Raw genomic sequence first — 25692 nt, forward strand, 5'->3', positions numbered from 1 at the left:
AGAGTTATTGTAGAGATGAAAGCATCCCTCCACATAGAGGCATTGCAGAAACTAATGAACTTTTTGAAGATTAAAATATTCTCTTCATAGATGCATTGTTGAGATGAAAACCTTTCTCTTCAAAACTTTATGATGTTTCTTGAAGACAAATAAGCAATTTTCTCCATAGAGTGTGTTCATCTGTTGTAAGTCACAGATCACTTGGGTAAAGAAAAGCGTTTTGATTGCTGACATATATTTTAGGCTTTGCCACGTGTGAATGTAGAGTCGTTTTAAATGGAAAAAGTCTAACAAACATTTGTTATCAGACAACCGGTTTTTCACATGTCTTTGTGTGTTGTTATAATCAAACAAATGTCTAATACATTATAACAAAAACACCAGGGTCATCAAAGACCTTTTCAGTTAATCCTACTCAAAAAAAAGATCAGCTGAATTAGACTTGTGCACCGGATCTAAATACATATTTAGGATGGAATACTAAAAAACATCACACACATTATTAAGATAAAAAATGTAACATACATTCTTTAACACTAAAATCTCGCAATCCTTCGGGTATTTTAAACCCATACACTTAGTCTGGTACAGCGTCAGGATAAATGTTTTAAAAACATAACCCTAAGTAGGAAATGTGACTAAACGGAAGCTCTCAAAAATTTGAATATTCATGTGGTCATTATAAATACAGGGGAGAATACACAAGGGATAATGAATGTAAATTGATTTATAAGGTTTTTCTCCCCATCTCTCTTTTTAGAGTTGACCACATATATTATCCACTCGCCTTTGGAGTAGCCATATTCTATTAATTCATTTAAATTGTGAACGGTGCATTTTGAAGCTTTTCGTGAATTAACAGATTACATTCCCGTTTTCAATAAGGACTCTGTACTTCGACTCCGACTTTTAATGTGTAATGCGCTTTTAATGTGTAATGCATTTAAAGGGAAAATTCAATTTCAAATTAGTCTCCAATTTTTGGCTCAAAAATGTATTTTATGGAGAATAAATAATTTGTTTTTATTATTCTAACAAAACATGTCAAGACTGAGTATCTGGATTCTGTCTTTTGAATTAAAAGGGAAATTTATATTCTCCTTCATTAATTTCATATTTCCTATTGTTTTATCTGTATATTTAGAAAAAAAATAAATTTCTCAACCCCATCATCCCAGCCTCAACAGCCCAGCCCACATTACAAGAAAGCCAAGGACCCTCAGACTATAAACATCAACTTCAAACGCTTCCGTGTGAAAAGTTTTGACGAGCAAAATAACAGATAGATTATGATCTCAATACAACTGACATGCATACCCAAACCGATGCCCTCTCAAAATAAACAGCTGAATTTTGAAATTTATAGAGGCTTATACCAAACATGTCCATGGAAAACATATCTACACAAAACATTTCCACCGAAAGCGTACTTATTCCAAATATTTCCTAGGAAAACCTATGCGTATAGATGAAATACACCCATACCAAACCCTTTCCAAGGACAGTAAAGCCGCACCAAAGTTAATTGTATGGTAATGGAAAGCTTTCGCTTCATTGGCCATAGAGATACTGTAATGGGAAAAATATAAATAGTGCTACCAATTGCTCGTGTGGTGATTTCAACAAATTATTCATGCGGATGTCTACTATAATTACGCACTCTTTCTGTTGTGGAAATTGTTATGACCATTTACTATTATTTGTGACTATGAATTTTTTCCATTATACTTCAAGTCTGAAATCCAATTTTTTAAAAGTCATAACTGTCAGTTTTAGCTGAATTTTTGCTCGATTCATTATTGAATCAAATTACAAATATAGCCACTGATATTTAACCAACGACAAACTTTTTTAAAAGAAAATAACTTATAAATTTAATTATATTTAGAGTATTTGAAGCTTAAGTCTATCGATATTTTAAATCTTTTACGCATGCGTCCAAAAAGAGTAATGTATACCTGTAGAGTGAGACATAATTTATACAGAGATTTTTCTTTCAATAATCATTAGGTATGACAATATTTAAAGTATCTTAACTATGAATTTCTTTTACATATACCAAATCAACATTAAACTCATGAATTTGAATGAAACCCCTTTGCAATAAATATAAAGAAAATGTTATTTGACTGTTGGTAATTCCCCTGGAGTTCAATTTTAAAAGTAGAATTTTTCCATTTCCTTCCATTCCACTGATCTCTATCTTGTACTTGTGACGAATCGCCTTCTGCTAATCAGTAAATAAATGCATATAAGATATTTTCTTTTTTGCATGGTGTGTTAAGTCTAAATTCATCTTATATAAATTGACGTTTATGGTAAAAAATGATGCAATTAACAAATTGAAAGTAACATAATTGTATGCAATTTAGGCTGGTTTTAAGCTTGAATAATCCGATCAGCTTAGGTATGGAAGACGATAAACATTAAATAAGCAAATGTATATGAGGGAGAAATGCTGTGGAATGGCCATTAACCCCTTGACAAGTGAGGAGTTCATGCAATTCCTGGGATGCACTTTTACCAGTAATAAAGTGACCTCAGAAGACGTTAAGAAGGATTCTTTTATTCCTGCAGAGCAGTGCCATCAGTGAACCTCGTGTGGCGAGTTGTGAGCATTACTAAAGGTTGTTTGCAGCGTCCCTTTGGCCGCTGGCCCTGTCTTCTTTTTGGCCTTTCAGTTTGTCTCCATCCCCTCTTCCATTCTTCGGTCTTGCTGTCCAGTCTCTCTAACTTGTACTTCTTAGTGCAACTGTGGACTTTTCTTCCAGTTCTACCTTAAGATCTTTGCACGTATTTGCTGGATCTCTTTATTTGCTGTCCACTCCCCAGTGCTTGGCTCGACAGCCTAAAGTTCAAAATTCAACCAGTCTTATTCTTGATTTCCATATTCATTACCTTCTGCCATTCCTTATCGCTTCTGGTATAGACTTTCGCTATTTGAGTGTTGTTCTCATTCACTATTTCCATTTCATCCCTCATCATCCAATGAATGATGAATCATGATCTCCATGTACTAGTTTTATAATTACATCGTTTCGTGAACTAATCATAATCTGATCAACTTAACAAGACCGTCATCAGGTTAAAAGAGATCTGCTTTTCCAGCCACAAAAAGCACTGCCTTTTTATCACCAAGAACTCTAACTGAAACTCCCAATTAGAATTAATTAGCATTTACCTGAACGAAAGGACAAAGAACACTCGGGTTTTCTGATTTCCAAGAGAGTTCATTAATCAGCAAATAAATTTTCCTTAGTTCTTTGAAAAATACTGATCATTACAGGAAAACTCCTTATTTGTAGATAATGGTTCTACAATTAAAATTCAAGAGGAAATTTGAAAGTATTATTTCATAAAAATAATGTTAGTCGTTCAAATCTCAGCAAGTCTTATCTAGGATGAGGCTGCCGGCAGTGTGTACGGTCAGGCTCATCATTCACAGCTTAGGTGAGCAGTGGTACAAGGGGCATTTTAACGTGCATACCCACCAACCGCTTCGGTAAGGGTTCGGACATGGGCCCTCGCTTGGTAGGAAACAATGCTACCATTCACACCACGATATATATATATATATATATATATATATATATATATATATATATATATATATATATATATATATATATATATATATATATATATATATACATACATATATATATATATATATATATATATATATATATATATATATATATATATATATATATATATATATATATATATATATATATATATATATATATATATATATATATATATATATATATATATATATATATATATATATATATATATATATATATATATATATGTGTGTGTGTGTGTGTGTGTGTGTGTGTGTGTGTGTGTGTGTGTGTATAATGAGTTTGTTAATCATTTCCCTTTTTCACGCTAGACTTTTATATATTCACAAATATTAAGCCACAAATATCGTTTAATATCAAACTCTCTACTTCTTGAGGATAACTTACACCCTAAGGGAATTATCATTGTCAAGTATTTCTGGCATGCCACCATTCGAACTTAGGCGTTAGGTTCAGATACAACGATAAGAAGTCGACTTTGACCACTCGGCTATCAGGACGTGCAATTACGCTTATCAACTCTAATTTTCCTTGGGTGCACGTAATTCCTAAGACATACTGAATAAAGCATTATACAATATCTATATATATATATATATATATATATATATATATATATATATATATATATATATATATATATATATATATATATATATATATATGTGTGTTGATTTATTTATTCGTTTCCAGTGTGTACTCCTCTTATCAAATACGTTATTCAGTACTACACACACTTCGCAATTTAGGCACCCATTTGCTATTTTGTTTTAAACAGATGTAAACTCATCTTGAGTAATAATAATAATAATAATAATAATAATAATAATAATAATAATAATAATAATAATAATAATAATAATAATAATAATAATAATAATAATAATGTCTTTCTGCTCTAGATCGAGAACGGGATATGCTGTATATGAGGTCCACAACAATATTCAGCTGTGAATTGTTGTTGATTTCAATAACGATCATAGACCAGACTGGAATAGAGCCAACATAATTCACAAAAGTAACAACGTAAACATAAGAAGATTAGTCGAGGGCGGCGCCAGAAATATAGGAGAATCATTTAAGGGGAACAAGTCGTTCGTTAACGAGGACCCACAAGTTAACTTGCATGTAATCCAAACATTTAGTAAAGGTTTTAATGTTAGGACAGGCTCTGTCTTTCCTTCGTCTGATGCTGCCGTTATCTCTCACACCACCCCGCAGACACCTTATAACAGCCTGGCTTCCGAGAATGTCACCGCTAACGATGAATTACAGGCAGAAGAACAAGAAGTGAGGAGATCAAGAGGGATAGCCACGCAAAATATAAGGATAGCAACGCAAAATATAAGAAGAGGAGAAGCAATCAATCACCTAGTTGGATAGTTGACCGTCCTGCTTGTCGCCTCGTCCGTTAGAAAAACACATCGTCGAGGTCGCCCGTCGGTTCCATCCATCGATGGTTTAAGTTAGACTGAAGATGAACTCAGGACAGGGTTCGAAAGCTCTTGGAACGTTTTTATAAAATTAACAATAATTCACCATTGAATATTATTGTGGACCTGATTTACAATAATAATAATAATAATAATAATAATAATAATAATAATAAGAAGAAGAAGAAGAAGAAGAAGAAGAAGAAGAAGAAGAAGAAGAAGAAGAAGAAGAAGAAGAAGAAGAAGAAGAAGAAGAAGAAGAAGAAGAAGAAGAAGAGAGTATGGTCATTTTACCCCCATATATTGTATTATATTGTTACTGTACCCACCAGTTTCATCCTGCTAGACCAACCCCTCTCACAGTATCTCGTTAAAAGAAGAAATCTTTTCGGGTCATTTGTGATGTAACGCTGCTGTTGGCCGATTATCAAGATGACCTGCCTTTAGCGATGGGAGAAATGACTCGGAAAAACAAATTAATGAGCGCGTGGAAGCCTTGTTTAACGAGGAAAAGACCTGAATACACTCGGTTACGCGAAGGTAAAATGAATATTTTAATGATGATTTGCATAATGAAGATGTTAGTGTCTTAATAATAATAATAATAATAATAATAATAATAATAATAATAATAATAATAATAATAATAAGGACTGGTAAATAATTGATTTCGTGTCTCTACATAGCGACAATTCCTGACACGTTTTACACGAGTGGTTTTTTATTCGAGACTTTTTTTTTTGTCTCTTCAGCAAGATTCATTTGCAGTCCTTTCTCTTTTTATCAAACAGTATTCAAAGTTAACTCGGAGCAAGTCGAGTCATTTTTTATGTTCTTACTTTCATGATAAAAATGATTTAGTGTTAATTATAAAAGCATTTAGATTGAGATATTAAGCATTAAGTTAATTTCCTTATTTCTCTTCATTTCGATGCCCGATATCCTCATTAATCGACAGTGAAAAGTCAGGGTTCACTTTAATCTAAAATTCTCCTGAAAAATTATTCACGTTAAACTATAAATTATTTCTATTTTGAGGTCTGTGCTTTCAAATATATTCCTTAAGCCATTTCTCCTCTAGTAATACTTGGAAGATTATGTTAATGCATTATTTTTCTAAATAGAAGAGCTTTAATCACACCTGCCTTAAATCTAAGAATAAACCGTTAGAAAAGAAGTTTCTCTGAGCTGTTACATTTCCACAAAAATCCCATCCGAAAGTCGAACAGGTATCCCAGAGAAAGATGATTACCTGTAAATGGGGCCAGGTGTTAATCAGGGGGGAATACTGATTTGGGCGGTTATGTCTGTCGTGGTATCCAGACCGAAAAAATGGGTCTTTTGTGAAAATCAGATGCCATATCTTATTAAAAATGTCTTACGTTATATTTCATTCATATTTCTATGAGGGATAGTAGTTTTATATGTAATATTTTACCTCCTATGGTTTCTTTAACTGTTGAATGGTAAGATGGAAACTAGCAGGACATGCACTCCAAAGCTGGAAACTAGCCTAAATTGGCAATAAATTTTCAGTTCTCAAGCAATACAAATCTTGCTCCTTATCTATTCGTGTATATTCATGTTTACTGATAAAAACTGGTTATTTGGTTCAAATAATCTAAACAAAATTTAAGACAAATTTCCTCTCGTAACTGACGCCTACGCAGTACTGATGAGAAACTGCTTGACGTGTCTGGTAACAAAGAGACAGCAAGTATTGCTGTTGCTGTTCTCTCTCTCTCTCTCTCTCTCTCTCTCTCTCTCTCTCTCTCTCTCTCTCTCTCTCTCTCTCTTGGTTTGCTACTAAATCAAAGAACATGTAAAATATTTTTGAATGATCAACATTTAAGAACAACCGATCTCTCTCTCTCTCTCTCTCTCTCTCTCTCTCTCTCTCTCTCTCTCTCTCTCTCTCTCCTAATTACGGTTTAAAGCTCGAAGAATTCGAAATGAGCGACAGTACCTCAAGCTTCTCATCCATTCCTATATACATAATCATATAAATCCCTATTATTATTATTATTATTATTATTATTATTATTATTATTATTATTATTATTATTATTATTATTTGACTTAACCTCGACCCTCATTCGGCTTAACAAGAAAAATATTAGGTTTAGGTTCCCCTTCCTCTCTCACGCACACTTGACCAAACAAAGTTCCCTGACATTCGTGAGTAAGAGTCGCTGGATGAGGATAAACTCGAGGACAACTAAAGTTTCTCCTGGGGAGAAAGGGTCGAGGGAGAGCTGCTCAGGGCTGAGGGAGTACCTTCGAGTGTTGAAAATGCAGACTAGAAAGAAGCAGAATACCTGAGTGGCAGTTGTTTCTTTCTTTTTCATTGTCATCGAATATGATTTTTTTTTCTTATTTCAATTGGGAAATATAGTGAATATAGTTTTAATAGACTAAATATTTGTCGTTTGCTGAAAGAGAATATTTATGTATCTAATTAAGAAAGTTAAACAGCAATTATTCCTTTCTGCTTAATTATCCCTCTGGATACTATTCATAATGAATGAAAAGGATAACCAAATGAACGAGAAGAAGCCAGCTAATCCAATGAAATGAAGACCAGCTGAATGCAGCCGGGCTTTCTCCAAAGCCGAAAATGATTCATCAGCGCTTTATATTGCTTATCAATGACGACAGCCAAAGGCCATGTGAGAAAACTAATTAATCCGACTCAATAAAACCCGAGAGAAGGTAAAGGAAAAAGAAAACTCATCAGGGAGCCAGAAGCTCTGGGGAAATTAATTGCCATCTAATAATTGTGTTCCCGTCCAGCAACAAAGGTCTTTGCTCTCGGCGTTTCTAAACATTAAGAAGAGAGAATGGCATCGCTCTACATTGAATGGGAGGAGTTGTTTATTATCCATCAGAGATCTCATTCCACTGGCAAAAAAGGCGAAACTGATCTGTGGTTGCGTCACTATATTGCCTTGTTGACTTCATGTACCGATAATGAAAATCGCTCTTATTAACCAGGGTTGATGGATCCGAAGTGGTTTCATTCCATCCAAATAAATATTAGTCGAGATCTGTGATTCATATCTCGTCTTTTCATACCGATTAAAATAATTAAGCTTCCTATGAAATGGGAGCAGGTAATGGACTTAAATGATACCTAATGGTAAATTCAGGAAAAGTAAGAAGCGATGTCCCAGAAGAGGCAATAAAATCACTTGGAGGAAATTTAATCAGAGTCCGTCGTCTTGGAGACATTTAAAAGATTAACAGATTAACCGATTAGTTCAGCTCATTAGGATAGTGCATAGTGCTCCCCTAAGTCTGCCGCCATGGAAGCCATAACGGTGGGTGAACGAAGAATGAAGGTTTTTCAGGCGGGAATTCTATGACTCTATAAGTGATTTAATGAAGAATATGGAATCTGAAAAGTAGAATAACCTTATTGGCAGGCAAGAGATTATGACACAACAATAACGAATACAATTCACTAACCTCCCGACAATGCATGGAAAAGCAAAATACAAGTGTGTTGTATAATTTGTATATATTTTGCCTAGGATTTCGAAAGATTTTATGTTAATGAAAAAAGCATTATGTGTTGAGTAAGATATCTGTTACTCCACGAGAAAAGTTATTCCCTTGCGATGCTAACCTTGGTTTAATTTGTCATCATGCCCACCTGAATACTTGAAATGAAAACATGAAACGAAGATTTTCCGGCAGAGTACTAACAAAGGCTTACATCAGCAATCCTCTCTGAAAGTCATCAACATCATTATATTATTATATTCACGACCGTATACTTTAAGAAAGGAATTTCATTCCTCCAAGGATTACAATACTGACTCCTTTGCATCATCATGGAAGAGGCACAAGAGGAGGCACCAATTAAGCTTAAAGGAACAACGAGGCGCTGTTCCGTTGTCAGTATGTACGAAGCACGAAGCCCTGATTGGTGGAATCATCCCAGTGCTCGTTAAGCCCTCTTTGTCGCAACGAGCTGCTCGTGTGACAATTAGGCAATGTAGCCGAAAGGCGTCGTTATTTTCCCTCTAAAGCATTCGCTCCTCTTATCTTTTCAGGATGTTGCAAGGCAGGTTTAATGGTGACCAATTAGCGTGGCCGGGCAACTTGTTTTGGGAAAACAGATGGAAAGCGCTGCTCAGTAGATTTAAGATAGGGATTTTTCTTTATAAATGAATACTCTCCTTCGGAGACAGCAAAGGGGAGATACGGTATTTTGACCATTGTCAAGATATTGACGAGAAATCGAGTGTAAAGAGAGAGAGAGAGAGAGAGAGAGAGAGAGAGAGAGAGAGAGAGAGAGAGAGTGCTCCCTGTCTCTACCAGAATAGTTTAGTAATTTTGTGCTCATACAACACGCATTATTATTATTATTATTATTATTATTATTATTATTATTATTATTATTATTATTATTATTATACAAAGCACAATCACGTTCGGCCGAGTGCATGATACAATCTATTGCTATGCAAATATCTCCTACATATGATTTTTACCATTCAAAAGATACGTTGTTCAGTGGCACAAATCAAAAATACCTTTAACTTACCCTGACAGACACAAGCGATTAGAATTCACAGATTTTTATGTGGAGCAGAATAAAGATGAAACAAAACACAGAAAAAATGCCAAATAGAAAAGACAAACGCATAAGAATATAAAGTAGGTACATGAATTTGATGAACAGTATCTAATTAAATATTAAGGGAAAAGGAAGGATTGATACGAAAAAGCAAAACACAGGCCGTGCCTTAAGGAAAACTCACACGTTCACGAATCTGCATTTTCCCGAATCTCTCTTTGCGAAGAAATCTTCCCAGTACATGAGATATATTGGAGAGACTTGCAATCATCTGGACTTTCATAAAAGAAAAGTTTATCTCATTTTAACCTGTTTTAAACCTTGTCGACTTTTAACTTATGTTGGTCGCCGTTGCTTTTTTTCAGCCCCTTCGTTTATGAATTTATGTTAGTTTTAAGTCAGCGGGTGATGTTTACTGACACAAGTTTTTTACTTCTGAGAACTAAATATTATTTACTGCATAGACTTTCAAATTCAGTGTAGCTTATTTTACTTTTGCAACATAATACTACAGCAAACTGCAAGTCACTGATGAGAAAAATTACCTAAAAAGTTAGAATATTACAGAAAGTTAAATCAATATCACTACTTCTGCATCCATTACCACGAAATTTCAGTAAAAAAAGAAAAAAGAAACGAGGAACCGTGAGCTTTGAGAAACTATCCGGAATAAAAAAGGTCCTTGAATCTCTCAACATCAGCAAGAAAATAAGTTTTTTAAGTCTGTTCCTGAATGCTTAGAAAGTCCAAGGAAAGGAAAGAGCAACATCCTTTAGAAAGAAATCTTTCTTTGAGGAGAAAATTCAAAATGACAGGGTCGACTGAATACATAAGAAGAAATGAGTTTTACTTCATATTGAAATGACGCTCAAAGGGATTTGAGTGAGAGGTAATAAGGTGTTTTTCTTAGGCATCTTATAAATCTGGTAAACACTGAAATATTAACAAAAGGTGTGGTTAAAACGCGCGTCAATGTAGTCATGAGTTCTTGTCTTCCGTGGTTCGAGCCCACGAGACGACGAACTTATTATCAAAGAAAAAAAAAATTCCCCTTCGGTAACATATATGAAAATATATTATTTCCGAGGTAGAGCGAATTGGATATTAAAGGACGTTTGTAGCTTAATGCTTGTATATGAATTACGGTGATGTGATAAAATTCATTATATATATATATATATATATATATATATATATATATATATATATATATATATATATATATATATATATATGTGTGTGTGTGTGTGTGTGTGTGTGTATGTCTGTAAACTAAAATATTTCTGTATACAAATATGGGTATAACTTTAAAATTGTATAATATATATATATATATATATATATATATATATATATATATATATATATATATATATATATATATATATATATATATATATATATATATATATATATATATATATATATATATATATATATATATATATATATATATATATATATATATATATATATGAAGTTTTGTGTATGTGTACAACTGCAAGTGTAACTATAAAAAACTGCGTCATATTTGAAAGCTAGCACGTTTCACTGATATATAGTCAACGCTTGCCACATATCGCCCACATAAACAGCAAGAGGATTCATAAAAAAAGTAAATTTAGCTCTTTGGTTAGCCGATAGTACTCAGGCCCCAGTAACCAACCAATCCAACTTTTTCCAAGTCTTCCTAAAATAAACAGTGGTCTTCTAACTCCCACAACATAGCTCAGGCTGTGTTTTGCCAGCGAATAGGCTCGGTAAACATGAGAGAGAGAGAGAGAGAGAGAGAGAGAGAGAGAGAGAGAGAGAGAGAGAGAGAGAGAGGAGGTGAATGTATTGTTATTCCACAACAAAATCTTTTGATGTGAAACTTGACAGTGTTTTCTCTGCGGGATGAACAAACACAGGCAAATTTAATAGTGAATTAAATTCTTGATCTGGCGGGGCAAACTGCACACGTCTTACCAAATTGGAATTCTTTTAATTTTTTATCATGTCTTCATAAGCCTTTATTGACATTTTTGTCAATGCTCCCAAGATAGTTTGGAATGTTTTCAATAGCATATGTGCTCATGGTGATCTAACTTACATTAAGAAGATATATATATATATATATATATATATATATATATATATATATATATATATATATATATTATATTATATATATATATATATGTATATGTATATATATATATATATATATATATATATATATATATATATATATATATATATATATATATATATATATATATATATATATATATATATATATATATATATATATATATATATATATATATATATATATATATATATATATATATATATATATATATATATATATATATATATATATATTCTGCTGTTTCTCTCCCTTTATCACCCACGTCCAATGCCCCGCCTAGACAGACACCGCCCTCCCCCCCAACGCACCAGTAATCCTCCCCATCCCAGAACCGTAGCTTTTCCCTACCTCCCAGTGGAAATGCACTCACTAGCTTAAATTCGCTATCCTACTTGTGAGATCATTGGACACGAGTTTGTTCCGTCGGTAATCCCTCTCAAGTTTCTTCTTGCAATATGAACAGATCTGACTGATCCAACGAGCCTTAATGCTCGTGGTGGGTGTAACCTTGTCGTCTAGTGAACCGCAGGTCATCACATTGGGCCCAACAGGATTTGATACCTGACATATTAATTGATCCGGGCTAAAATTTCTCCAATCTGACTTTGATTCGAATGTTTTGATACGACTCTTTGTAAATGGTGCTAAAGCTACATAGACTCTAATGATCAAATAAATGTGACATTACTTTTTAGAGTATGCCCTGAAATCTTATAAATATGTTGTTCTTTGAATTATGTGCTTCTTAATTAAAGATTCTAAAACTATTCAGTTAGCTCTGAATTAATCTTGGTAGTAATTACTGGAAAATTTAAATAAACATCCTCTCAGGAAACGAAACAAATACTTTCTTAGTTCTCAACACTACGAAAGATTTTATCAAAGCATAAATATACCTGTACCCAATATATTTTATTACAAATAAACTGCGCATTTTGAATAAATTCAAATGAAAAATGAGGATATGAAAAAGTGGAAAGGATGTCAAAGCAAGCAATTATAGAATATATGCTTTCAAATAAGAAAAAGAATGACAACCACTTATTCGCAATTTTTTACACTACCAAGCAATGAGTAATTTTTCTAAGCCAAAAAACCAGTGATGCCATTCTCAGCTGACTAGAACGAGCGTAGCACGGTCTACTAATTTCCGATTAATTAGGAACTCTGCTGAGAGACGCGAGCTATCGTTATCCTTTGGCCAGATGACGTAACTTTGATCGTTAAGGGGAGAAAACGCTCCTGACTGTAACGTTTCACGCCCGATTATCAAACCCAAATGATCGTTATTCTGTTCTCTAAGGGTTAGGACTGCTGCAGCGGTTATGGAAAGAGAGAGAGAGAGAGAGAGAGAGAGAGAGAGAGAGAGAGAGAGAACTTTTCATTTTTATTTTATTTCTTTGCTTAATTCGCTCTCGGGAAGGACCTTGCTAGTCTTGCGAAATTCTTAATAAAAATGGAAATTCGGTACTTTTATCATGCAAATTTCTAACCTACATCGTATCGAACCCAGAGCGCTCAAATAAAAGGTAAGGGCGCTACCAGGTGAACCACACTTTCAATTGAAATTTGAGAATCCTGTACTCGATCCCGAAGTGAGCTAGGAATTTATTTCTATTACACACATGAATATGTGTTATTTCCTCGTGTACTCTCTTTCCTCTTTTAATGCCGATCTTTCTGGAAATTTACTTTCGTTGGTGTCCTTTCATTCATATTTAACATTAATGAAAATTTCTCCGTTCAACCATTTACATTCTGTAACATGTACTTTCCCCCTTCTCATAAATTGTAAGAGATTATATTAATTCCTTTGCAGGTACATCCGACTTCGAAACCCCACATAAAAAATCCTGAGATTCCTACTTAGCATATTCAAATTGGTATGAGATTATAATTACTCAAGATTTCTGAGTCGAAGTGAAATGATTCATTCCAGCTTCCATTGATACACGGCAGAATTCCTGATAAAGGCACTTCATTCTCAGTTCCTCGCATGTCTGGAATTGTTTTTAATATTTCTAAGAACTGCCTCAAATTTAGTGAGGTTAATTAAAACGATAGGCAAATTTAAAATTCTTGGGAGCCAAAGTATTTTAACTGGTAAGATAGTAGTCCTTTAACATTAACTAAATAATCTCGATTTAATTTTCAGTGACATGAAGAGCTTCTCGTTTTCTGTTTATTTTAATCCACTGACTAAATAAATAGCATTTAGAATCGTTCTCATTCTAAATAATACACAAAGAATGAAAACATAGCAACTGTTATACACCAAACATTTCATATATTAAACACTACTGGTTGTAATCTGAATCGCAAGAGAATTTCCACGATGACAGAAATGACACAAATCCCTTATATTATTGTCACCTCGTTTATCCAGTGGAAACGAAAACATTAAAGAACACAGAAGCCCAATTTGTCACATCTTATATACATTACACACCTCATTATGCCACATAATATCAGAACCTTGCCTTCATGAACAGACGTGTACTCGTACAAAACCTTAATAAATAACTATTTTTAAAGTTCTTTTATCTAATATTCTTTGGAAAAAGCCGAAGAGGAAGAAACCAAGACCAAAATTCAATTATTCTAATTCGGCAAAAGAATTGAAAGAACAAGGCAAACGAAGAAATAAAATAAGAGAAAAGAATCTCAAAGTTCCCTGAAAGCTCGTTCAGTATCCTTCGAAGGCAGACCATATATCAAACAGAGGGGAGTAATAATGGGCCGTTTGTCTTCAGTAGATAAGAGACGAAAAGATCTTTTAAAGGCCGGAGAGGAATATCAAAGAAATGGCGAACCACATGTAATTCAGTTGCGGGACTTTCCACATGACTAGCCGTGGAGTATGGGAAAAAGAGAGAGAGAGAGAGAGAGAGAGAGAGAGAGAGAGAGAGGACCACCAAAGGAATGTGTCATGAAACTTTATCGTCAAATTTAAAAGGATTGGAAATAAAATCAGACAAAAATTATTAAAATTCGAGATATTAGATGTCAGCCACTACAGTACGCATACCATTACATGTGTGTACGCTTGCATGTATAATATTTGTGTATGCAAAATGTTCCACGGTAATATTTAAAAAGAAATGTGTATATAGTCTTCAACTACACAAAAGACTTTTTGAAGCCTTCGTCCATTTTCTGTGATCAGGTCCACAGAAGGTGGGTGTTAGCTTTAAAAACGTCTTTTGTATAATTTATCAAAATATCCTCATATTTTGGAATATATATATATATATTATTATATATATATATTTTATATATATATATATATATATATATATATATATATATATATATATATATATATATATATATATATATATATATATATAGGCTATATATATATATATATATATACACGAGTAACCAATGTGTTTTTATAGAATAAAAAAATTACTTTTCGTAATGTCGATACCCAAGACCTACCGAAAATCACTTATGTGCTTTCAGCAAATAAAGAGACTCAAAAAATAGATATGCCATATTCTCCCCCGCCCCCACCACCCCCACCAAAAAACAGCTAACAACACTTTTACTCTTGATCCCAAGTCAATTTGTGCAGAGAGCATCCCTGATTTATAGTCATAGACACTGGTATGGGAATTCCATTTAAAAAGTTTTCCGCCCTTCGACTTTCACAAATCTATCTATTAGTCTTCCCAGGCTGCATAATTCCACTCCCAGAATCGGCTACAGAAGATGGTTCGGACACTGTCTCTGTGTAACTACGCCGAGGACTCTTACTTTTAGCCTTTTCTTCTTTTTTCTCTGATTAATTTTCTTACGATGATACAAGTGATATATAGTCAATGACTTGTTTCTTAAATTTTTTTCATATCACTGCAGTCCTCATGTAGCATTAAAACTAACTTTTCGAGTTCCATGTTTGTGATTATAAAGTAAACTCTCCGTGCTATCCTTCACTAATTTTTCATGAATCACAACCTAACGCCCACCACATTCTCTAGTTTCCAGTCTCCGACAGTTGTCGAATTTGTATTTCTATAGCGTATCGACCAGTGAATCCTTGATTTCAGTGTTTTTTCATCGATGACTCTTTTTTAAAGTTTTGATATTTTTAGTGATATTTTTCTTTCCATTCACCCATGATGGTCTGCAAGAAATTTATATGAGCACTGGTTAACATATTCTAACGTTATAGTAATTTTAAATGAAAAATCGAAGGTAGGCTACTTGCAATGCCTTAATAGCTCGGAAAAACAAAATTATGAATAAAAAATACAACAATTTGCTAAAAATCACACAAAACTGTTGATTTATTCTCTCTCTCTCTCTCTCTCTCTCTCTCTCTCTCTCTCTCTCTCTCTCTCTCTCTCTCTCACACACAGACACACACACTCACACGCACATAGCACACTGTATACGCTCGCGTTTACTAGCCTGAACATTACTCGAGTCTAATGTCAAAGTCCCACAACTCAAAATTCTTCTGTATCTCTGACCTCAACAACACCCAAAACATGTCATCCTTAGGCCTAACAATTCTGGTTTCTATCTGGAAGCATATGCCAGTTCATCTTTATAGGTCCCATCATGGTTAACATCAACTTGAAAGGACTCGAATATCTCAATACGAACAGCAAATAAAATTATTACATTTAACGCAAATAGAAATACATTTCGAGCACTACTCGAACGATTATTATGTCTGGAGTTCGTCATTTGCACAGCGCCTCATCGTTTGTACCCAAGATCGATCGAAATCTAGAATTCTTCGAATATTCCACTGCTAAAAATAAATAAAAAAAAGAGCTGAAATACAGAAACACCGATAACCAAGAAGGATGTCAAACCAAACTGACTGACAGAAACGTCTGAAAGTTTCCCTCCCACCGAGGTTCGCCTACTTCAGATACTTCTTCAGGTTCCGTGTAAGTTTGATCAAGATCTGTTCCTCTCCTCTCACGCCCTCGGTCTTTGCGGGCAGGTGACACCTTGAGTCTTATATAAAATGTACTATGGGACCGTTGGATATGAGTTCCCTTTTTTCCGGAGAATTTCCTTTCATTGGAGCACGCAATCGAATACATTTATCCGCCGAAATCCTCCGTAAGGTGGGTTAGGGGGAAAGGGACATGGCGATGGTGTCTGGGGGTCACCACAAAGTGTTCTTCGCTTAAAAGGTACTGAATGTTCTCAGCAGGGTGCCTTGCCTCCCCCGGCTGCAGTGCTTTCCGCCTTTTACTTTCTATCTCTAAATACTTAGTTATTTAGTGTCTTTGGCTTTAATTTGCTCCATTTTTCATATTTCATCTGAGAGGGAACCCTTTTACCAAGCTCAATGAGAACTTCGTAATGTGACTCAATAGTCACGTTTGACAAATGATTGTGATAATAACCTAAGGAGGAGAGATCACACACTGGAATAAGGACTCTTGTGAAAAAAGTGGCTTCCCTATTATGTAACTTCGTCAGTTGAAGCCTCTAAAGGACACTTCCTGTGATAAAGACAGCTGATGAAGTGAGGAAAGTAAACAGAAAAATCAGGCAAAGGATGCATCCGCAAGAGTAATGCAAAACCAATAAATGGTTAGGTCTTTGGAGCGAATGACTTTAGTTACAAGGAAAAATTCATTAAAGTTCATGTGAGGGAAATCATAGTTGGGTAACTCTCTCTCTCTCTCTCTCTCTCTCTCTCTCTCTCTCTCTCTCTCTCTCTCTCTCTCTCTCTCTCTCTCTCTTTAATAACAAACAAAACAAGAATTCTTACATTTAAAAAAAATTATAACATTTATAAAAGCAAATGATATCGTCAGATATCTATAACACATCCTGCTGTGACATCCACAATCCCCTGTTATTGTTTAGTTCATAAATAGATAAGACAATAAGCCAAGCTAAGTTTGTTTCATCGTAGTTTGAAGAGCCATTCCATGTTCAGAGAAACTTACGTCTGTGGAAGTTCCTGGGTTTAACAGAGAGAGAGAGAGAGAGAGAGAGAGACCTTACCTTACAGACCTTACAATTCGTTCGGGTTGCCCCAGGTCCCTCAGTGTGAGGCGCCTTTGATGTCTACCAGAGAGTTGCTAACGCATCTTCCGGTATATTTTGCATCTTCCAGTCTTGGATGGTCTGGGATGCATCTTAGATATTTGTCGAGCTTATTCTTAAACACATCTACGCTCACTCCTGTTATGTTCCTCAGATGAGCTGGTAGCGCATTGAATAGACGCTGCATTATCGATGCTGGTGCGTGGTGGATTAATGTCCTGTGTGCTTTCCTTAATTTTCCTGGTATAGTTTTTTGGCACTATTAATCTACCTCTGCATGCTCTTTTGATAATTTTAGTTCCATGATGTTTTCGGTAATTCCTTCTATCTGTTTCCATGCTTGAATTACCATGTAGCGTTCTCTTCTCCTTTCAAGACTATATAAATTTAAGAATTGTAGTCTTTCCCAGTAGTCAAGGTCCTTAACTTCTTCTATTCTAGCTGTAAATGACCTTTGTACACTCTCTATTTGTGCAATATCCTTTTGGTAGTGTGGGTACCATATTATATTGCAATATTCAAGTGGACTACGTACGTACGTTTTATAAAGCATAATCATGTGTTCAGCTTTTCTTGTTTTGAAGTGCCGGAACAACATTCCCATTTTTGCTTTGCATTTTGCCAATAGAATTGCTATTTGATCATTGCATAACATATTCCTATTCAACATCACACCAAGGTCTTTAACTGCTTCCTTGTTTGTGATTGTCTCATTATTATGTCCTTTATATGCATATAGCATTCCTACTTTATCACCATAGTTCATTGATTCAAATTTATCAGAGTTAAATACCATCCTATTTATCTCTGCCCATTTATATATTTTGTTTAGGTCTCTTTGTAGCGAGTTCCTATCTTCATCACAAGCAATTTCTCTACTTATTCTTGTGTCATCTGCGAAACTTCTTACTACTGAGTCCTTAACATTACTGTCTATGTCTGCAATCATAATCACAAACAGCAATGCAGCTAACACCGTACCCTGTGGTACACCGGATATTACCGTAGCTTCATCCGATTTCTCATCGTTTGCAATCACTATCTGTTTTCTGTTTTGCAAAAATTCTTTTATCCATCTTCCTACTTTGTCAACAATGTTATGTTTTCTAATTTTTTCGCTAATATATTATGATCTACCTTGTCAAAAGCTTTTGCAAAGTCTAGGTAAACCACATCTGTATCTTTTTCATTTATCATATTTTTATATATGCTTTCATGGTGGACTAACAGTTGGGTTTGTGTACTTTTTCCGGTACAAAACCATGTTGTCCTATATTGAACAATCTATTTTTCATTAAATGTTTCATTATATTTTTTTTCATTACCCTTTCATATACTTTCATAATATGAGATGTCAGACTCACAGGCCTATAATTACTTGCCTCTAGTCTTGAACCACTTTTGAAAGTAGGAGTAATATATGCTAATTTATGCTCATCATAAATCTTGCTTGTATCTATACTTTGTCTTGATAATATTGCTAGCGGCTTTGCGATTGAATGAACCACTTTCTTTAACAATATGGCAGGTACTCCATCTGGTCCTGCTGCTGATCCATTTTTAATTTCATTAATAGCCTGCACAATATCGTCTTCTGTAATATCTATATCTGATAAGTATTCAGTATTTTCATCTCTTATTTCTGTATCATTATCTTCATTGTCAATTCTAGGTGTAAATTCACTCTTATATCTTTCTGCTAATATGTTACATATTTCCTTTTTCATTCGTTAATCGCCCTTCAATTCTTAGAGGGCCTATTTCTACTCTTATTTTATTCATCTTTTTGCATATGAATAAAAATTTTAGGGTTTTGCTTGATATTTTGTAGTGTCATTTCTTCTAGGTTCCATTTTTTCATTTTCTTTTGATTGTATAATCTTTTGTTCTGCATTTTCTATCTTACTTTTTAGTTCCATCACTTTCCATGCATTCTTTTCTTTTGCAAGAGCTTTTTCCACTTTCTAATTTTCTGGAACAAGATCCTTCTGTCTCTTGGAATTCGTGACTGATGATTACTTCTTTTCTTGGTATATATTTTTCCACTATTTCCTCTAATATTTTATATAATATATCGGTATTTACCTGTATATCATCACTTACAAATATATTTTCCCATTCTTTGTTTAATTCTTCATTTATTTTTGACCAATTTATATTCTTACTATAGAAATTGTATTTTCCATATCCTTCCCATTTTTTCGTCTCTTGCTTTTCTCTGTTTTCGTATGTTCTGGAACGGACTGTTAGTTCTATGACATTATGGTCCGAAATACTCGTGTTATATACTATTATTTCTTTAACATAGTTCACCTCATTCACAAATACTAGATCTAAAATATTATCCTTTCTTGTTGGTAGGTGATTTATTTGCTGAATGTTATGTTCTAGTAGCATATCTAATAGCTTTTCAAATTGCCTCTTATCTTCTGCAGTACTATTGCTCTCTTTTTATATGTATAAATACAACCACAGTCTCTATTCGTTCTTTCCATTCTACAAAAGGAAAGTTAAAGTCTCCAGTTAGGAGTATAGTCCAGTCCTTGTGATTTCTACATATTTCTTCCAATTTTTCAATTATTATGTCAAACTCTTAGTATTAGGGGTCTATATATTACAATGTTCACTAATTTTTCAGATTCAAATTCTACCGCTATTAATTCACATTCTGTGTTACTATATTTCTCACAGATTTTTTCCTTGATTGGCATCTCTCCCATATATCATGGTTCCCCTTGATTTCTATTTTTCTATCTGATCCATAAGTTTGGAAACCCTTTATCTGGTCATCATTACCAGTCTCTTGGGAATACCAGGTTTCACTTATATTCAATATTTCTATTTTTTCATTTTGGGTTAGTTCTTCTAAGAACTCTATCTTTCTTTTTGAGTTACTCGAAACTAAACCCTGCGCGTTCATCACTATGATGGTTTGCGTATTATCTCCATTATCTAATATGGGTAATAATAAGGATTTTCCCATGTCTCTTTCCTGTTCTGATATGTTGATCTTTTTTTCATTTCCAGAAATTCGTACATTAAAAAATCCAACTTTTCCATTATATTTGTTCTTCCAGCTTCATATTTATTCACTTTGTGCATAAACCTGCACTTATCTCCAGAGAGAGAGAGAGAGAGAGAGAGAGAGAGAGAGAGAGAGAGAGAGAGAGAGAGAGAGAGAGAGAGAGAGAGAGAGCTTACGTCCTGAGAACACTGTCAATGTAACTGTTTCATGGAAGAGAAGTCCTGGATACCAAAATCCAAAGTCTTCAGTGAATCAATATAACTTGTACGCATAAAAAACGCAGTTCAAAAGCACTATTTTATCGATGGCCTTTACCCAAAAACAGAATGCAGGTGACTACCATCTACTATGAAATAAAAAAAAAAAAACTTACTAGGACTAATACTAACATCAATGGCAGTTTTATCCTGCGAGTTCTAATTATCTTCCATTACTCAGATACAGCAATTAACTTCTAGAATGTTAAAAAAATTATTTTATTTATCTTCTGTAAATGTATAAGAAAATTAATGACTGATAAATTTGTGTTTTCATGTCCCTATAAATATAGTTATATTTGCACTAGGCTTCATATGTGAGTGTGGTTAAATACAGATAATTTATACGAATATAAATAAATAAATAAATATATATATATATATATATATATATATATATATATATATATATATATATATATATATATATATATATATATATATATATATATATATATATATATATAACTCACTGGGAGGAACGGAATGTTGTGGTAATAAACCGTTCTCTCTAAGAGGCGAGAACTGATGCATTGATTGCAAAACCTTAAGGTTCGTGAATTATCATACCAATTAGCAGCGAGATACGGAAGCAGTAAAAGGCAGTTTGACCTTGAGAATCAAGAATCGATTTATTTCAACTGGTTCAGACATTTTGACATACTGCAAAAACTTTCATTTTTGTAAGCGTTAACAAGTGAATACATTTCAATAAAACTGCACTTCTACAAAAGGCCTTCGGTTACAAAGAAAGCTGGTGAGCCATCAAACTCTCTGCCTGTCTCTGTCTCTGTCTGTCTGTCTGTCTGTCTGTCTGTCTCTCTCTCTCTCTCTCTCTCTCTCTCTCTCTACACACACACTTATTCATTTTCAAGCTATGCCAGACATGTATAGACCATATATTATACATACATACATACATACATATATATATATATATATATATATATATATATATATATATATATATATATATATATATATATATATATATATATATATATATATATATATATATACATATGTGTGTGTGAGTGAGTTTTGATGTATATATATCAAAGCTTGAAAATAAAGTTAAAATTCACACTTAATGCCAAGTTTAAATTACATTAATACTTTAGCATGATTATTTTTTTCATATCACTCAGTCTGCAGGTAGACTGCGCCTGCACTCGCACAACAAAGCAGGTAGCTGGAATTGTGAACTAAACACAAAAGTTACTTGGAACACGTTCGTGCAATTCAAGAAATCTCTAGAACCAAGATGCGAGAAAATGATAACTAAGTGTTTGAGTATTCACAACCCGTGTTTGCAGCCAAAACGTGCAATTAACATTGAACGTATAAATCAAGCTCATTAAATATTGACACATAAACACAAAAAATTAACACGCATACATACATACATATATATGTGCGTATATATATGTGTGTGTGTGTATGTATGTATGCGTGTGAGTTTTTGTGTTTGTGTGTGAGCTTGATTTATACGTTCGATGTTAGTTGCACGTTTTGGATACAAACACGGGTTGTGAATAGCAGACACTTAGTTATCATTTCCTCGCATCTTGGTTCTAGAGATTTCTTGAATTGCACGAACATGTTCCAAGTAACCTATTGTGTTTAGTTCCAGAATTCCAGTTACCTGCTTCGGTAGTTGGGAGCAAATAACCACCATCTTTAAATATTAACCCTTTACGAGCAGCTCAATCACCCATTTCACATTCAAAGTATACCCTGAGTAAGAGATTCCTTGGTCTAATTGCCTGGGTATTTCGCTTTATGGACACTTTTATGCAAACCATCAGGGAATATTATTAACCTGATCAAAATCTTTACTGCTCTCGATGACCTTGAGAGAGATTCTCTAATTTTAACCTTAGTACATTTTAATCACGTTATTACCCTCCAGCTCTCTCTCTCTCTCTCTCTTCTCTCTCTCTCTCTCTCTCTCTCTATATATATATATATATATATATATATATATATATATATATATATATATATATATATATATATATATATATATATATATTATATATATTTATTTATTAAATGTGTATGTATATATTTATAAATGAGTGCCATGCTCGGTAAAGCTGTAAATAAACAACCATAGAGAGGAAAACAAAAACTAAGCTGTAGAAGAAATACAGAGAATGAGCTTACACTGAACGTAGTAACTATAATCTTAAAAGTGTTTACAGATTAAAATGAGAATGATTTATGTGTGAAAGTGATGAATTATGCCCTGAAATGGGTAATTATCACATTCCTAATACATTGCGTGATTTTGATTCGTTATTTTCATGTTATACTCCATAGAGACTAAATAAGCATTCCTTAATATCACCATTTTAGTATAATGGTCACATGATTTAATTACTATTACTATTATTATTATTATTATTACTATTATTATTATTTTTATTATTATTATTATTATTATTATTATTATTATTATTGGTAGATCCCATGAATTTTTGGTTGCCATTTCCTGCTATTTAATGAGCAAAATGAGAGAGAGAGAGAGAGAGAGAGAGAGAGAGAGAGAGAGAGAGAGAGAGAGAGAGAGAGAGAGAGATGCAAGCTAATGAGTTGTAAGATGAGAACCTATAATTTCCTTGTTAAATATCCTGACAGGTTGAAGCGAATGAATTTAAAATAAAATATTTAAAAGACGAGACAAAATGTAACTTAAAAGACAATAAGTCCATCGAAAAATTCCACAATGACCGGAAATTCTTTCAAATCACCAATTCACTGAAATGATCGTTTTCTGCACAATTAAACAAAACAGCTTCCTAAATCATAAAGTGAAAATGTTTTCCGTCAAATTAAGTGATAAAAGAAACTTGGCGAGTTCGAACAATTCAGAACAAAACTTCGGTCGCGTAATTTCTAAAATTACACTGAAGTTCTGACTTTGTCATGTTATAGAACTTTTCCTTTTTGAAAGAGAATTCCAGATGCAACAAAGTTCAGTCAGAGCCATTCAGAGTGAATCAGGGTTGATTAATCTCTCGAATTTCAGCGGAATTCATCGAAATTCATTCTAAAATTATGTTCAACGTTTACCTTTCACTCTAGACTTTGCCTCAAGATTAAATTTGTTCTTGGTGGTCGGTGGCTGTTAGTTTTCTAAAGAAAAAGATTAATTGAAAAAGGAAGGGATACTTAAAGTGAAATATTATATGTTCATAATATTCTGGAAAACTTAACTTGTTGGAAAGTCTGACCAATATATATAATTTAAATTGAAATAATACATATATGGAATACAATGAGGTATGTCAAAGCACCACCACAATAAGAAATTTTAATTTTTAACTGTTCTGACTATTTTTAAAGAGGAACCTCTCTTTGTCTCCCTCTCGTATGCACACACACACTTATATATATATATATATATATATATATATATATATATATATAGTAGTATATATATATATATATATTTTATATATATATATATATATATATATATATATATATATATATGTATATATATGTATATATATATATACATATATATATATATATATATATATATATATATATATATATATATATATATATATATATATATATATATTATATATATATATATATATATATATGTTATATATATACATTTATTATCAAATTTACTGGAAAACAGTGGATGAAACTGTTCCATGATCATAGTCGATTCATACTCAATCCTTTGTCATGGAATCTGACCGTGGCATTGATCGTCTATTTCTGTCAGGGTATTGTACTCTGGAACCAAACACAGATGAAAAATGCCGAAGACATTGAAGCACTTTTATTGAGTCAGCCAGCAAATGCAAACATCGATATATTGGTTACCGACTGACTTACTGTTATGCCCAAATCTCACAAGTTACTTGGCGCGATGTACGGGTATAGCTAATTAATAATGTTTGATATATGTATAATTTCACACCACGTTCATGATTAATACTTAATATGATACCTACAAAACACACACGCATGCATACATTCATATTTATATATAATGTGTAAGTATGTATGTGTGTAAATATTAATGAATGTATGTCTGTAAGTTTATGTATACTGAAGGAAATCACCTGCCAGATTAAAATGTTCAGAAATTCATTTCAGTATGAGTTTTTGTCAGTTTCTTATAGCACTGGCAGCCAACCTCTTGTGATCCGGAATAGAATGGCATACATAGTAGTTCAGGCTAGTGGGCTCCTATTTAAATTTGGCCCTCATATATGAAACTAGCCTATTCATTTGCTATTACTGTAAACTATAAAAAGTTGATATTTGAACATTCATACATTCTTAAAAACTGTATCACCTTCAGAGTCGTTTCACATGCAAAAGATTATGTCACCTGCCAAATTTTTGACCTTTCAAGTTATGTTACTTAAATTTTATAACACCTCCAAAATTAATACCTGTGAAACAGTGGTGCCTGGACATCTCATGAGTACTTCATTGGGCTCAGGAGGTAATTAGGATCTTTTACTCAAATGCAATATGAAATTAGTATTTGTGGAAAGAACTATATCGTTAATTATTGCTTTTCTCTAGAACTTTCAGGCGTTGATAAGAATTAAACTTTCAGACTATCTAAACCAACCAATTGTTTAAGCAATTAATCTG

Source organism: Macrobrachium rosenbergii, chromosome 9 (genome assembly GCF_040412425.1).
Source record: "Macrobrachium rosenbergii isolate ZJJX-2024 chromosome 9, ASM4041242v1, whole genome shotgun sequence".
NCBI classification, from domain to species: domain Eukaryota; kingdom Metazoa; phylum Arthropoda; class Malacostraca; order Decapoda; family Palaemonidae; genus Macrobrachium; species Macrobrachium rosenbergii.